The sequence below is a fragment of the Sus scrofa genome, chromosome 17 (assembly GCF_054392235.1).
Source record: "Sus scrofa isolate SSC_HxYL_T2T_F1_AM1 chromosome 17, Sscrofa_HxYL_maternal_Yorkshire_Landrace_v2.0, whole genome shotgun sequence".
Taxonomy (NCBI): Eukaryota; Metazoa; Chordata; class Mammalia; order Artiodactyla; family Suidae; genus Sus; species Sus scrofa.
In genome coordinates, this window is record NC_139399.1 from 40470458 (window position 1) to 40485257 (window position 14800).

At 45.8% G+C, this 14800-nt stretch overlaps 1 protein-coding gene and 1 long non-coding RNA gene across 8 annotated transcripts in view; one reads left to right on the forward strand and one right to left on the reverse strand.

Annotated features, from left to right (window-relative positions):
- PTPRA (protein tyrosine phosphatase receptor type A) overlaps window positions 1–9330 on the reverse strand; it is a 158604-nt gene extending 149274 nt beyond the window's left edge. For 5 of the 7 annotated variants that reach the window (XM_085002696.1, XM_085002701.1, XM_085002695.1 and 2 more), the window contains exon 1: window positions 9039–9330. The gene's annotated coding sequence lies outside the window, so the exon portion shown is untranslated. 7 annotated transcript variants of the gene reach the window in all.
- The window catches only part of LOC146395233 (uncharacterized), a 301554-nt gene that overhangs the window by 117871 nt on the left and 168883 nt on the right, over window positions 1–14800 (forward strand). The gene's annotated exons all lie outside the window — the stretch shown is intronic.

Genomic DNA, 14800 nt, shown 5'->3' on the forward strand with positions numbered 1-14800 from the left:
AAACTGGCACAACCAGTATGGAGGTTCCTTAAAAAACTAAAACAATATGATCCAGCAATCCCACTCCTGGGCATATATCTGGAGAACACCATTAATTCAAAAAGATGCATGCACCCCAATGTTCACTGCAGCACAATTTACAATAGCCAAGACATGGGAACAACCAAAATGACCATTAACATTTGAAGGATCAAGAAGATGTGGTATATAAACAAAATAGAATTTTACTCAACCATAAAAAAAGAACAAAATAATGCCATTTGCAGCAACAGGGATGGACCAGGGATCATACTAAGTGAAGTCAGAGAAAGAAATATATGGGTTCATTAACATGTGGAATCTAACAGGAATGATACAACAGAACTTATTACAAAACGAAACAAACTCAAAGATTTCAAAACCAAATTCATGTTTACCAAAAGGGAAATGTGGGGGGATATAAATTAGGGGGTTGGGATTAATATACTCACAATACTATATACAGAAGAGATGGGTAACAGGGGACCTACTGTATAGCACAGAGATTTTAACCTAAATGGAGAAGAATCTGAAAAGGAATAGATATGTGTATACGGAAAACTGATTTATTTTGCTTACACCTGAAATTAACAGACTCTATAAATCAACTATATTCCAAAAATTAAAATATACATATATACCAAAAAAGAGTATTTGCTGACAAAGGAATACACTTTGGTTTCTTGACATATTATTTTCCACATATTACATCAGTCTTGGTGGGAGCAGGTGGTGCAGACAGGCAGAACCTGCCTGTTATGTGCCCTTTTTTTGTCTTTTGTAAAAACAGAAAACCTTTTGTCTTTTGTCACGGCATGTGGAGGTTCCCTGGCTAGGGATCTAACCAGAGCTACAGCTGCCAGCCTACACCACAGCCCCAGCAATGCCAAATCAGAGTCACATCTGCAACCCACACCACAGCTTGTGGCAAGGCCGGATCCTCAACCCACTGAGCAAGGCCACGGATCGAATCTGCAACCTCAGGGTTCCTAGTTGGATTAATTTCCACTGCGCCATGACAGGAACTCCAAAACAGAAAACCTTAATAGAGAAACATGTAATCAACAAGTCAGTAAAATTATGTACAGCATCTGATTGAATAGCCTTTGACTTTAAACATCACTGAGGAGAAAAAAATGTAGAGCTTCTCTTTATGTTCCAGATGCTTAGTTTTCAAATGTCTTGGTACTAGTGACAGCTTCATATTTTGTTATTTAATTTTTACTTTTATTTATTTATTTTGGTCTTTTTAGCACTGCATCTGCAGCATATGGAGGTTCCCATGCTAGGGGTCAAATCAGAGCTGCAGTTGCCAGCCTATGCCACTGCGATAGCAACGCTGCATCTGCAACCTACACCATAGCTCACAGTAAAGCCGGATCCTTAACCCTCTGAGCAAGGCCAGGGATCAAACCTGCATCCTCACAGATGCTAGTCAGATTCATTTCTGCTGAATCACGATGGGAACTCCCATACTTTATTATTTAATATCTTAAGTTCTACATACTCTTAGAAGATCTCTATTAATGACAGAAGATGTAAATCCATGTCTCAAATAGGCTTCTAGATACTTTCCAATGCATTACAAGCTGACTTATTTAATCCGATTTAATAGCTCACCAGGAGTTCATAATAGGAGCTAGATAAGATTCAGCTTTGCCATTTTGTTTGTTTCTTTGTGCTTGCATTATTTAGTTTTGTTTTTGTCTTTTTATCTTTTTCTAGGGCCGCACCTACAGCATATGGAGGTTCCCAGGCTAGGGGTCTAGTAGGAGCTGTAGCTCCTGGCCTATGCCATAGCCACAGCAATGCCAGATCCGAGCCGTGTCGGTGACCTACACCACAGCTCATGGCGTTGCTGGATCCTTAACCCACTGAGCAAGGCCAGGGATCGAACCCGAAACCTCATGGTTCCTAGTCGGATTCGTTAACCACTGAGCCACGATAGGAACTCCTCTGCTTGCATTATTAATATCCTCTTCATTCACTGGTTTCTTTGCAAAGATCCTTTTAAGCTGCTTGTCCATTTTGTGGTTAGTTTAATGAGAACTGGATAATATAAACTGTTATCAATACGTTGCAATACACTGAAAGCAAATGTATGAATACAGCTCTGCTTCCCCACTACAAAACTCCCTTCTCTTAGTTCTGAACACCTAAAGTTCTGTAGTTAATGTATTAATATTGTTTGACCTATAGACCCAAGAAGATACCAATGACAGTCCCTAAATCTAGCATTTTTAAGATAAAAAAATAAACTCTAAAACTTCCTTCCAGCATCCCAGCATCTTATCTACCTCATTGTGAAAACCACTGCTCTGCATTGCAGTCATGGTAAACTTTTCACAAGTGCAAATCAGATCAGTTCACTCCTTAAAATCCTTCAATGGCCTTCAGGATAAAGTCCAAAATCCTTGCATGGTGTATAAGGCCCTCAACTGTGGCCTCTGCTTCTCTAGTCCAGTGGTTCTCAACCCTGGCTGCATATTAGAATCACTCAGGGAATTCCATAATCAAAATTCCTGGGGATAGGCTATTTGCATCCAGATTTTTTTTTTCTTTTTAAGTTTCCCAGGCGAACCTAAAGTGCAGCCAGGACAGAGAACTCCTCCCTCCTATTTACTAGAGACAGTAAGCTGCTGATGTTCCCCACGCTTTCAATTAGGCCTTGCTGCTCAAATGTGGTCCACCCACCAGCAGCACCTTCCTCACCAAGTAGCTGGTTAGGAATGCAGAATCCCAAGTTCCACCTCAGACCTACTGAATCAGGACTTGTCATTTTAACAAGACCCCCAGATGGTTCACATGAACACTCAAGTTAGAGAAGCACTACCTTGAGGTACCAAACCCCTTCCCAGTTCAGGGTCTTTGCGTTGAAAAATGTTACTTAACTGCTGAACTTCTCTGGAACTTCTAAGACATCCTATTCCTCCCTTTTGATCACATTTGTAATTACCTTAGGGTAATTAATGTCTGTCTACTGCATGAGCCCATAAGGACAAACATCGCATCCACGTTGCTCTGAGGTATCCCTAACTCCTGGCACAATGTCTGGTATTTTTCACTTGACAGTACCCAGTCTTATATTTCATACTAACATCATCTTGTCCTAAATTTCCACAATACTTCTGTTCTATCAACCAGGGCTTTCTTCAAAAACTAGCTGGCTTTAGCAACATAACCCTTGGAGAAGATACATATCACAACACCATACTTATTTCAAAATCTAAATATGCTACTTATCTCTCTTTCTAAAGAAATGTAAATTAAACCTAATTCAAAAGTACTGGAGCTTCCACAGTGGCGCAGCAGAAACGAATCCAACTAGGAACCATGAGGTTGCGGGTTCAACCCCTGGCCTCGCTCAGTGGGTTAAGGATCCAGCGTTGCTGTGAGCTGTAGTGTAGGTCATAGATGAAGCTCGGATCTTTCGTTGCTGTGGCTGCGGTGCAGGCCAGCAGCTGTAGTTCCTACTTGACCCCTAGCCTGGGACCCTCCATACGCTGTAGGTATGGCCTTAAAAAGCAAAAACATTAAAAAATCAAATCAAATCAAACATTGCATTTTGTTTGTAACAGCATTGGCTATATTATGAGGAAATAGGACCACATAAATTGCTGATGGTGTTGTAAACTAGTTCAACCTATCTAGATAGCAATTTGGCACTACAACCATACCCTGAGTCAACGAACCCAATTTAGGGATAAGAGTCCAAGAAATAATCCAAAAGAAGTATCTGAACAAGGGTACTCAGAAGTACCATTTATAAATAGTAAAAAGGAGAGGAAAAAAAGAAAAATCAAAAAAGATTCCACAAACCATGGTTATCAATGCAGAAAATACATGTCTGTGATTTAAAAGAAGAAACAAATGAATAAATATAAAATATTTAATGTTATTCAAGAATACAAAAGAATACAAAAATCATAAATATATAAAAAAGGTTATAACCATAAAAAATTATGCCTATACATTGATACAAGTAGATGTGAATTTAGAGAAATACAATTTCACGTTTAATGGATTCTCTTTTCTATACAGAATATATTAAAACAAAGTTTAATGTTGGGTTATTTGTGGATCTGCAACTTAACTGTTTTAAGTTAGTGTTATATTATTGCTATTTTTGTTGTACTCAGAGTCACTGAAAAAATTTCTTCAGGTTTGGCACTTGGGAATACTTATTAGTTATGGCATTAGATGTAGAAAGACAAGATTCTTTATTTGGCCAGATTACTGCTTATAACCCAAGTTTCATCGCATCTCATTTTTTCCACATGAAGGTGGAGAAAAATAATGCAACAATATTTATAAATCAACTCTGAGCACCTCCAATGAAAGGTGCTGGGCAAATAAAACATCAGAGCTGCTTTAAAAAACAATCACCAAGGGCTTAATCTCTAGAATATATAAACAACTTCTACAACCCAACAGCAAAAAAACCAATCAATCAATGGAAAAATGGGCAAAAGACCTGAATAGACATTTCTCCAAAGAAGATATACAGATGGCCAACAAACACATGAAAAAATGCTCAACATCGCTGGTTATAAGAGAAATGCAAATCAAAACTACCATGAGATACCACCTCACACCAGTCAGAATGGCCATCATTAATAAATCCACAAATAACAAGTGCTGGAGGGGCTGTGGAGAAAAGGGAACCCTCCTGCACTGTTGGTGGGAATGGAAACTGGTACAGCCACTATGGAGAACAGTTTGGAGATACCTTAGAAATCTATACATAGAACTTCCATATGACCCCACAATCCCACTCTTGGGCATATATCCGGACAAAACTCTACTTAAAAGAGACACATGCACCCGCATGTTCATTGCAGCACTATTCACAATAGCCAGGACATGGAAACAACCCAAATGTCCACCAACAGATGATTGGATTCGGAAGATGTGGTATATATACACAATGGAATACTACTCAGCCATAAAAAAAGAACGACATAATGCCATTTGTAGCAACATGGATGTAACTAGAGAATCTCATACTGAGTGAAATGAGCCAGAAAGACAAAGACAAATACCATATGATATCACTTATAACTGGAATCTAATATCCAGCACAAATGAACACCTCCTCAGAAAAGAAAATCATGGACTTGGAGAAGAGACTTGTGGCTGCCTGATGGGAGGGGGAGGGAGTGGGAGGGATCGGGAGCTTGGGCTTATCAGACACAACTTAGAATAACAGATTTACAAGGAGATCCTGCTGAGTAGTATTGAGAACTTTGTCTAAATACTCATGTTGCAACAGAACAAAGAGTGGGGGGAAAAAATGTAATTGTAATGTATACATGTAAGGATAACTTGATCCCCTTGCTGTACAGTGGGAAAATAAAAAAATAAAAATAAAAAAAAAAAAAACAATCACCACCCACATTATCTTGCACAAGTCACTTTATCCTTCTGAGCCTCAGAGTATCCCCCTGCAAACTGCAGGAAATAGGCCAGAATCACCCAGGGGAAGGTTAGGTGAAGGAAAAGCAAGCACATATCTGAAAAGGCATCCTAGGCATCCTGTTGCATAGTCTGATAAAGATTCGCTAAATTCAATTCACATTTTTGGAGAGAGGATAAATTAGTACAACTCCCTCCAAGGGGTAGTTAATTTGGCCAAATGTCTACAAATTTAAAATACACATATATCCTTTGGCCCAATAATTCCACTTTTAGAAGTATACTATTCAGATAATTTTACATACAAGTTCATAACAAAGTATGTAGAACATTCACTGCAATGGTGTCAAAGAAAAAGCTGGAAACAACTTAAATGTTGTTTAATCCAAAAACTAGTTACAAATTATGGTGCAGCCAAACAATGAAATAAGTAAAAGAATATCAATAAAAAGAATGAACAGGAGTTCCCGTTGTGGCGCAGTGGTTAACGAATCCGACTAGGAACCATGAGGTTGTGGGTTCGGTCCCTGCCCTTGCTCAGTGGGTTAACGATCCAGCGTTGCCGTGAGCTGTGGTGTAGGTTGCAGACGCGGCTCGGATCCTGCGTTGCTGTGGCTCTGGCTTAGGCCGGTGGCTGCAGCTCTGATTCAACCCCTAGCCTGGGAACCTCCATATGCCGCAGGAGCGGCCCAAGAAATAGTTAAAAAGACAAAAAAAAAAAAAAAAAAAAAAAAGAACAGCTCTATATGTACTGATATGTAATGATTTTCTAAATATGTTAAGTAAAAAGGTATAAGGTGTGACTGGTATGTACCATGGGGTAGGAGTGTGGATAGGTAGACACGTTTATAAAGGAACAGGGTCTATAGGCAAAAGGGAGACATTTCTCTATATATACACTTTGGTACTGCTGGAATTTTTTCTTGTATTATCTTTTCCCAAAACTCAACGATATTCTCTTTAGGCCTCATTCTGGGTCTAAGAGGCTGTGACTGCTTCTGTGAGGCCTGGCTATTGCCTCCTAAATTGGTGGGGCATCAGTGTCTTGCCCCACACTGCCCTCAAATGACCTTTCCAAAGCCTGGTTTGCCTAAGTTTCTGACCTCTTCTAAAATCCTCCTAAATTAGGAGTTCTGTCATGGCTCAGCAGTCAACAAACCCAACTTGCATCCATGAGGATGCAGGTTTGATCCCTGGCCTCACTCAGTGGGTTAAGGATCTGGTGCTGCCGTGAGCTGTGGCATAGGTGGCAGACACAGATTAGATCCAGCGTTGCTGTGGGTGTGGCACAAGCTGGCAACGACAACTCTGACTGGACCCCTAGCCTGGGAACCTCCATATGCTGCGGGTGCGGCCCTAAAAAGACAAGACTAAAATCCTCCTTTAAAATCTCCACTGCCCAAACTCTAACACGGCACACACAGCCCTTCAAGTTGACCTAATCTCACCTCCCATCCTTCCCTCTACCTGATCCAACTATGTTTAACCTCTCCTTTCTCCCCCACAGACAATGGGTTCCTTCCACCTCCAAGCCTACCTGTGTCGCTCCCTCTGCCCTGTATCCTATCCACCATACATAAATTTCTACCCATCCTTCATGACCCAAAGGCCCTCTCCCAGTAAAGTTTTTTCAGATCACCCAGGAAGGGAATGCTTCTACAGCCAGGCAGACACCTGGAACTAGACTGCCAAGACTCAAATCCTGACTATTTCCTCATCTGCACACTGTATGGACTCAGTTTCTACCCTTGTCTAGTAGGAACAAGCCCCTCTATGATGGTAGAAAGGATTCAATAAGATAATCCATGGAAAACATTACAATGCCTGACACCAGGCAAATAAAAGATAACAGCTGTTATTACTACCCTCTCATAGCCCCCGTGATACACGTATTTTGTATCCCCACCTGTCCTGCATTATGCTGAGTCCCTCAAAGATACACACATGACTTTCTCACTTTTGTGTCCCAAGCACTTCGCCGGGCAAACAGAACTCATGTGAACGTACTTAAGACAGAGGATTGGATTTTCTGGTTCTGAATTTCATCTACCTTTCTAAAAGGTACTCAGTGAACAGCCTCCCGGATCTCACCATGCCTCAGAGTGCACATATTAGCCAGGCCACTTCAGGCAGGCAGAGATGAAAAAGAGACCATGAGACTCTGAGCTTTTCAGAGACAGGTGAAGGCCAGTGAGATTATGAGACCAGCCAGTTCCTCCCTGTTGATTACTTATGGGGGCTGGATGGTATGGACATGGGGAGATGGGGTTTCAAGATACAAAGTCCTAGGTGTGCCCTCCAAGCAGGAAACACTCAGGAGAAATACTCTCGGGAAGTGGGTACCTGGAAGTAAACAGAGTCGAGGCATAAGGGGACCAAGCTGAACAAGACACAACTACTGCCCTCATTAAGCTTCTCCAATGAGAAGGGCTTTAACAGAAGAGGTGGAGCTTAGCAGGTAAAGGTGGGGAGGAAGAAGGAATGCACATGCAAAAGCATCCAAACATGTGAAGAGAGGGAAGAAGGGAAAGAAAATGGAAGGATTAAGCTAAATGTAAGTTGAGGTAAGACTGTCAAGGGCTTTGCATGACCTGATTAGGCTTTCTGAGCTTCATTCATCCCATGGGAAAAGGAAAGCCAGGGAGTTTTAAGTAAACAAGTGACAGCATCAGATCTGTGTTTTCTAAAGGAGTGGCCAGGCAGGAAGATGCTCTCCCATCTTCCACCACCAAGCTCCCCGCCAATCCTCTCCTCACCCACCATCTTCTGGCTCTAGAGCTGCCTTAACAGCAAGCAGGTGGCAAGTGAGGAGATCCTGCAGAAGATGTGACTGGTTCTAGAGCAGGGATCCCTACCCTAAGCAAAGGTTTCTAAGACTTTTCACCCTCCTAGAGACTGTGAACATTCCTCTTCTGTCTTACAAACATCATTCACTGCCCTCAAAAACAAAAGACCCTCAACACTGGGCTCAGCTCTGCTACTATTTTCATCTTCAGAAACTCCAATGAAGAACTAATTTTTCAAAAAACGATATTCTTTGTGTTATTCACCAAAAGCAAAAGGGAGGGCACCTACATCCCCAATTGGCTCATTTTGAATTCTGGGCAGCTCTGAGCCCCTACTTTCCTTCTTAAGCGGCCCCAATTGTAGGGAGTGGACGGAAAAAAGAGGGGCCGAGGAGAAGGGCCCAGGGGGCTTTTAAGGAAAAGAAAAGTTAGTCACTGCAAGAGCAAATTTTCTTATGCCCAGAGTTTTCCTCTTTCTTCCCACTAAATGGACCTGGGCAAACTCGATTTCACTGTCCAAAATTCTTCGTTCAGTATGAACTATGGCAGCCCCGGCCCGGCCACCGGAGGACGCACGCAAAGTTCCCGGGCTGTGAGAGGGGTCTGCGCCCGGGGCCGGCGCGTTTCCGGGGAACCCCCCCCCGCCCCGCCCCGCCCCCCGGACAGCGCAAGGATGTGGGATCCCTGGAGAAGCCGGATGGATCCTGCCCGGAAAAACGGGATTTGGGCTCCGGCTGGGAACCCCTCCCACCGCGCCCAGGAGTCGCCCCCACTCCTGAGCCCGCCGGGGCGGCGGCGGCCGCCGCAGCGAACACTCACCGAGTCCGGCGTTGGGCGGGATCGCCGGGGACGAGGACGGCGGCTCCGCCTCGGTGCCGCGGCGGCGTCTCGGCCCGCCACACGCCCTCAGGGCCGCCGCCCGGCCCGCGGCTCGGAGCCCCGCGGCGGCGGCGGCGGCCTCGCCTCCATGGCCAGGGGAAGCGGCTGAGGGGTGACTGAGCGGACGACGGTGATGGCGGCGGCGGCGGCGGCGGCGGCGGCCCCGGGTCCGAGCAAGATCGCGCGCGCGTCTCTGTCAGCGCCGCACTCGCCGCAGCCTTGCTCCAGACCCGGCCTTGGCTGTAAGACGCTTCCTCATTGGCGGTTCAGAGACAGGCGCCGGTTGGCCCATGCCGAAAGGGCGTCTCCCAGCCCTCGCGGGCCCCGCCCTTGCGCGCCTCAGAGCGCTCGGTTGCCCGCCAGCCTAGGGCGCAGACCCGGGTCTCAGGGTCTCACTATCTCATAGGGGCCTGGGAGATGTGCGCCCCGAGGCGACCCAATCCTGGGAGAAGCGGGATTCCAGGTGCACTGACCGACCGTGCACCAACGCTTCCCTCCTTTCTGCATCCCAGCCCCCTGAACGTGGGCCCTCTTCCCAGTGTACAGATGCAGAAACTGAGGCCAAACAAAAGTTAGACCAACGTCTCAAGATCAGGGCGGCCTGGAACTCAAAAGCCGTCTTTTCGCTCCTCTCCAAAAAAAATTGTTTCCCCTTTTCTAATTGCTGCAAGCTATTTAAAGGATGGAGGCTCTCACTGGGGAGGGAGAGGAACCTGCAAAGCCCCTAGAAGAGGCCTGGATCCGTGACTGTCGTGTTACATGAAGTCAGCCTACGCCATCCCCACCCGAGCCCCAGGAAAATCTCCGTAGCTGTCCAGATGCGCCGACCGGGGCCTGGCTTGCACCGAGCAGGGTAGAAGCACGGTTGGGAGGGCCGTTTGTGATAGGCCTGGAGGGGAGGAGAAGTTCAAAGCGCAGAGAGGACCCGGAGACGCGTCTCTTTCTGGAGCCCAGCCACCGGGAGGGAGGCTCAGACGTCCTTCTCAGCCTCGCTCCGCCGCACGCGGGCGCCTCAAAGCCATCCGTCCGTTCGCCAGGCAGCAGCGGGTCCCGGGCTGCAGGATTTCGGGATGTGCGGCTGAAGGCCAATTCAGAATCGTGGTGGGTGGCACACTCACCTAGTTGTAGTTCCCACACGGGGTCCCTCGGACCTACCAAGACCCACATAGGGAGAGCGGCTGGGAGTCTGTAGGCTGGGGACAGATTGCACAGCAGTGTCTAAGCGGAGCTTGCTGGGAGGCGCTTCATCCCAGACCTGCAGCCTGCTCCAGGCTCTCAACCCCAGAGCCCCCTTCTCCCATCCCTAGTGGGACAGAGCCCCATGTAATGCGCGCCCCAGGGGAAAGGGTCTGTGGCTGGTGGTAATTCTTTTTCCTGGCGAGGACATTTCGGCTCTGGAAAAGTCCACATCAACTGCCGCTTCCATGGTGTTCGTGCTCCTACCACCTGCAGTCTCCACTACCACCTGCAGTTGCGGCGTCAATTTGGGAAACTGTGAGCCTTGCTGCCCCGTATGTGTGGAATGAGTATGTGCTAACCAGGGCCACGGACTGGGAATGCAGGGTGTGGCCGGCCTTCTTCAGGGCATCACCTCCCCGGCAGGGAAGTCCCTCCTTGAGTGGGAGTTGTGTCTCCCACTCCCTCTCAGCAGGGCTGGCCCAGAGATCTTGTGAAATGGCCAAATCCATGACTCCTCTGCTGGAGAGACTCACCAGCCCAAAAATCCAGAGGCCACACACCCTGTTAGATCCCAGGGGCAGCCAATGAGGGCAGGTCCTCCTACACAGCAGCCATTCAGTTACCTAGCAAGCCCAAACTCACTCTATCCACACACCAAATGGAAAAGTGAAAAAGCCTGAACCCAAGTGTTTGGAAACCCTGGAAAAATTATAACTGTGAGTTCAGGAGGTACCTGAGTAGCTAAGATAACAGCATCCTAGAACCAAACCCCGCCAGGCTTGCCTTATCATCTGACCTACACTACCACACCAAGGCACATGGAAGTTCCTGGGCCAGGAACTGGGCATATGGAAGTTCCTGGGCCAGGGATGGAATCAGAACTGAGCTGCGCAACCTATACTACAACAGCAGCGACATGCTGGGCTGCATTGGGAACCCAATGCGCCACAGCAGGAACTCCTATACTACTATTTCTTAATAGGTTTCTCTTTTTATTATTATTATTATTTATTGTTTTACTTATACTACCATAAGAGTTTGGTACGCTACTTATATTTCCTAACCTACATTAAAATAAATAGCTATTATAATAAAAAGCATTCATCCCTGAGATCATCTGAAGAATTCCCATCCAATGGGATCTGAACACAGGGGAAAATGCTGTAGTTGGGTGTGGTAGTGGAGCCCTGAGGTTCAAGCCTTGCCATTGGCTGCTTGACCTGAGTCCCCCACTGCTACGCTTCCTGGAAGGTCCCAGGGCTGTACCAAGAATTACAGGCATGTACCGCTTGGCAAGTAACCCATCCTCGATCCTCAGGAAATGCAGTTCCTTCTCTCCATGAGACAGCTGCACTGTGGTCAGGGCACTTGTGTGTGTGCAGATGTGCACACCAAGGAGACACAGACCCTTGCATGTTCCATCCTAGAAACCCTGAGAGGGAAACTAGTTTGGTGGTACAGGTCCTATTAGCAGTGGGAGAGAAGAGTCCCATCCTCAGCTGTCTACCTGTGGAATCCTGTCCAGATTCCCCATCCTACCCGATTCCCAGGTGTCCATAGCTCCCCCTGACCCCCCCGCCCCCGATGCCCATCACCACAAAGCAAAAGACTATCCTAGAAAAGGAGAGAAGAAGAGGAACTGAGAGAGACTGGGAGGCTTCTTGTACCCAGGCCTACCCAAGTCGGAGGCCAAAGCCCTGCTCCCAGTCCTGCTTTAGTCTCAGCCCACAGGAGCATCCGCACCTGCAGGTAGGCACTGGTCAGCCATCCCACAGGTGCCCCAGAAATCACAAGTTTCATGAGAACAGGACTGGACTGGAAGGAGAGGTGGAGGGTGGGAGTAAAGGACTCCTGTTTCTTTAGGCAACTCACTTCCCCTTTCAGGGGCCCCCTTTCCCCACCGAGTAAATGAAACAATGTCATTCACTCAACAAATGCTTATTGAGTGCAGACCATGTGCTGGACACAGCAAGAGTAAATGAAACAATGTCATTCACTCAACAAATGCTTATTGAGTGCAGACCATGTGCTGGACACAGCAGGGAGCAGGGAGAAAAGGTCTCTGCTCTGGAAAACTTACATTCTGGATGAGGAAACAGACAATAAACAAGTGAAAAAGAAAATTTCCTAAATGCTGTAATGAAAATAAAGAAAGGCAGTGCACTAGAAAGTTGAAGTAAATGAGCCAGTGCCTTTCCAGGCTTTTCACTGTTCTATTCCCAAGGATCATTTGCCAGAGTTTTGTACTTGAAAGAGACTTCAGCCCCCTTACCCTAAGAAGGTGGCTTACCCCAAAAAGGGGACTTGGCCCTGACTCTGGCTCCAGAGCCGCCACTGACGTCCTAATCCAGAAGTGGTTCCAGATTCTCTGCCCTCAGCCCCCAAACCCTGGTCACAGGCTCAATTCTAGCTCCATCCATTGGCCAAGATGACCTCACCTGTGATTGCAGACCTGGACCTGCTTTGCAAATTGCTCAGGGTAGAGAAGGCATTTTACACTAATTACAGTAGAGCAACTGAGTATTTGAAAACTATATCCTAGTTGTTTTTTATTTTTTTGTGTTTGCTGAAAGTGATGTTTGAACTAACAGGTTTTTGTTTTTGTTTTGTCTTTCTAGGGCTGCACCGGCAGTAAATGGAGGTTCCCAGGCTAGGGGTCTAATCGGAGCTGTAGCTGCCAGCTTACATCATAGCCACAGCAATGTGGGATCCGAGCTGCCTCTATGACCTATACCCCAGCTCATGGCAACACCAGATCCTTAACCCATTGAGTAAGGCCAGGGATCGAACACATGTCCTCATGGATGCTAGTCAGGTTCGTTAACCACTGAGCCATGACAGGAGCTCCTTGAACTAGCAGTTTTTAAAATATCACTATAAGTGTATGCATTTGTCAAAAGTCAGCAAATGGAGTAGAGATGAGCATTATATATTTTATCTGAAAAAATTGCACACAATGAACTGCAGTTAATGAAATGCATTCTAAAGTACTTAGAGGAAGATACACCAATGACAACTTGGTTTGAAATGTGTTAAAAATAAGATGGATTAATAAGATGGATCCAGGGACGGATAAGTGGATAGACAGATGTACAAAAATTAAGCTTCATAACATGTTGATGGTAGAATCCAGGTGTTCATTGTAAATTCTTTCAACTTAGCTATATGTTTGAAAAATTTTTTTTTAATTTTCATGATAAAATGTTGCAGAATCAATATTTAACTTTACAAGAAATTACCTACAACTGCTTTTAATTTTCAAACAACTCCTCCATGGACAAGCCCAGTGCCTCCTCCCACACCTACACTTTTTATGAAGTTGTAATCTCTGTATAAATGTCATCATTATTATTTCTCCAGTATTTTTTTCTTTTCTTTCTTTCTTTTTTTTTTTTAGCGCCACGCCTGCATCCTTAACCCACCGAGCGAGGTCAGGGATTGAACCTGCATCCTCATGCATACTGGTCAGGTTCGTTTTCGCTGAGCTGCAACAGGTACTCTCTCTCCCATATTTCTAAAACTTCATGTGTGTGGTGTTTAATGTTTGCATATCCCAAAAATAAATGTGCTGCATTTTACCTTGAGTACATAAGCTTTTTACTGTGTACATTCTAAATGCACTGCTCCGAGCTCCCCTTTCAGAGAGAGAGAGAGAGAGCACAAGGACTGGGTTGGATGGCTCCAAACTTTTTCTGGTTAAAAAAGCTGGAGAATGGGAGTTCCTATCGTGGCTCAGTGGTTAACGAATCCGACTAGGAACTCTGAGGTTATGGGTTTGATCCCTGGCCTTGCTCAGTGGGTTAAGGATCCGGCGTTGCCATGAGCTGTGGTGTAGATTGCAGATGTGGCTTCCGAGCCACGTTGCTGTGGCTCTGGTGTAGGCTGGCAGCTACAGCTCCGATTAGATCCCTAGCCTGGGAATCTCCATATGCTGCTGGAGAGGCCCTAGAAAATGCAAAAAGACCAAAAAAAAAAAAACAAAAAAAAAGCGGAGAATGGAGTTCCCACTGTGGTACAGCAGGTTAAGTATCCAGTGCTGCATCTGCGGTGGTGAAGGTTTGACCCCTGGCCTGGCACAGTGGGTTAAGGATGTGGCGTTGCCACAGCTATGGCGTAGGTGGTCACAGCTTAGGCTTGGATTTCATTTCTGGCCTGGAAACTTCCATATGCCACAGGTGTAGGGGGACAAAAGGTGCTGAAGAGGGTGGTGAAGAATTGAGAGGCCAAGACTGAGGAGGGAAAAAAAAAAAATCCCAGGAATTCCCATCATGGTACAGCGGAAATGAATCTGACTAGCATCCATGAGGACACAGGTTCAATCCCTGGCCTCCCTCAGTGGGTTAAGGATCTGGCTTTGCCAAGAGCTGTAGTGTAGTTCACGGATGTGGCTCAGATCCAGAGTTGCTGGGGCTGTGGTGTAGGCCAGCAGCTACAGCTCCATATTTGACCTCCATATGCTGTGGGTGTGGCCCTAAAAGGACTAAAAAAAAAAAAAAAAAAAAAAAATCCCAGAGTGACCCTGG